This window comes from Daphnia pulicaria, unplaced genomic scaffold (assembly GCF_021234035.1).
Source record: "Daphnia pulicaria isolate SC F1-1A unplaced genomic scaffold, SC_F0-13Bv2 h1tg000117l, whole genome shotgun sequence".
NCBI classification, from domain to species: domain Eukaryota; kingdom Metazoa; phylum Arthropoda; class Branchiopoda; order Diplostraca; family Daphniidae; genus Daphnia; species Daphnia pulicaria.
The window spans coordinates 1-2,500 of NW_025804819.1; positions in this window are offsets into that span (position 1 = coordinate 1).

The following is a 2,500-nucleotide window of genomic DNA, read 5'->3' on the forward strand; positions in this document are numbered from 1 at the left end:
AAGCGGTACACCGATGGGGATCGTTTTTTTTATCGTGTTAGATTCGTTGTTGTCAAGCAAGGATTCTCAAAATGTTTTTTGCATTGCACCCAAGTTTCGTACTGATTACTTGTCGCAGACCGGTGACTGTCAAAAAAAAATTTTTTACGTTTTTTCTTGAGAGGTCACTGCCTACACACAACTCCGGGCGGGCCGTACACTCACAGCCGTTTGAATTCTCCCTTCGTGTGTCATGGCCATAACTGAGCGTACATCTTACCGGGCGCCGAGTTGATCTGGCTTGTTCGATGAACGTTCGGGATACGTACAATCGATATAGCTCCAACCGTAACTCGTTTGTAATTACGCCGGCCATACTCAGCGGGCGCTCAGCTCAGCTCTCGATATCTTCCGTCGAAGGGAAGTTCGTAGTAAAAGAGAGTCAGAGTCGACGCCACATTTTGCGGTCCTCGCATCTCATCCGATTTTTGAATTTTATAGATTTGCCATCACTTCCACCCAATTCTCTCGTATATTTCAATCTCTTGACTTTGTCCGACCGGGCCGTCTTCGCCCCCCTTCAACTCCGTCCATCTCCACTTCTGTGTTCCACACAACGAGCTTCCGTCAAACGGCAAAATGTGAAATATGCGCACGCCGCACGAAATAATTTGAAAGCGTTCTGTTTGGTGGCTTTTTTATTTTTTATCTCTCGGCTCACACACACACACACACATTTCCGCCTGAACGGTAATTTTTTTTTGATACGGTGTCAAAAAGTGAAAAGACGCGCACCATTTTCTTTTCTCTTCCGTATCGTCGCTGACGGTAAACGCTGATGGTTATGATGCCGTAAGTTTGGAAGAAAGAATCTTTCCCGTCTTGTCTTGTTACGGTAAAATAACAAAGAACAAGCGTCCGATTTCTCTCACAGACGGCCACAGACAAACCACACGTGCCGAAGAAACGAAACGTCCGAAACCAAAAAAATGTTTGACGCGCGCACCTCTTCTGAACTTTTCGACCAAGAGTCGTTGGATCGAGTGACGAGCTTCTCAGCTGTCGCACCAATCGGTGAAGCGGGCGTTTGAATTCCCGTCCACATCGCGGTTCGGATATATTTTTACATATACCGACCATCGGAAATTTCGAAAACGGTTTTACCGAAGGAATGATATTTCACACACCGACAGCTCATCGAGTTCGTCTCCGTTCAACGGTTTTTTTTTTTTAAGACTTTTTGATCGCATGGGGCTAAACTGGTTAGAGCAAAGCCGCGATCCAAGCAGTGAAAAAAAAACAAAGACAGTGCAAGCGCGATCGAACGGAATCGAAACTAAAATCATGTGAAGTGGCGGGCGGAAAGGAGCTCAGCTACGGTGGAAATGAAACTACAACTAACGCCGAACCGGACAACTTCCCATTCTGCGTCTTCGTTTCATTTCCCAAAGCTCCCCGTCGATACCAAAGTTTTTGCGTCGAAGCTACTAAAGAAATTTCGCGCTTTCCTTTTCGCCTCTTTCGCCTTCCCTTCGATATCTATCCAACCACCGGCTTCGACTTTATTTCTTTCACCCGTCTATTCGCCCGATAGTCGACGGTCGGCCATTCTTTGGTATCGGCCAGGCGGACTAACAAGAAGTAAGACTCGTTTGAAAAATTTGGACCGGGCTTTACAATCGCTGCTTGTCGTAATGTCGCAAATTTGAAAAAAATTTTCAATTCGAGAAACCAAACTATTCGACACTTCGAAAATTTTTGGGACTCTGAAAATTTTTCCGAGTTTAGGAATCGAGACCTCTTCTATACTAAGGAAAACCACTAATGTTCCGCCGCATAATGTCTCCGTTTTCCGGCTCATTTTTAGCGATTGGACGGGGACATTGCCCCATCCAACCGCCAGCCGACTTTCAGGAACCGTCGTTTTCAAAGTTGGGACTTAGAAAATTTTCGACGAGTGGGAATTTTTTACGGTCGCAAGTCATCACGACACGCCCGACCAACCCATTTGAGAGCCGCCACGCCTCGACGGTGTGACGGCTTTTTTTCGAATCGACGGGTCTCGCTCACTCCTCTCTCGCGCCGACCAGAGGCCGGGCGAGAGAGTCGTTGCCAAACACCGTCGTCGGAAATGGGAGAATTTGAGTGGGAATTTTTTACGGTCGCGAGTCATCACGACACGCCCGACCAACCCACTTGAGAGCCGCCACGCCTCGACGGTGTGACGGCTTCTCTTTTCGAATCGACGGGTCTCGCTCACTCCTCTCTCGCGCCGACCAGTGGCCGGGCGAGAGAGTCGTTGCCAAACACCGTCGTCGGAAATCGAGAAATTTTCATTTCCATTTCCATTTTTTTTCATCGGCCTTTATACGTCCAAGTCCCGCCAACCACGTCACTACCACGTCGTCGGGACTTAGAAAAATTTTTCAATTTTTCGGACTTAGAAAATTTTTCAACTTTCTTTTTTTCGACAACCTCTTCCCTATATAGGAAAGTAGTGGATGTTCCGGGCAGTAACTGT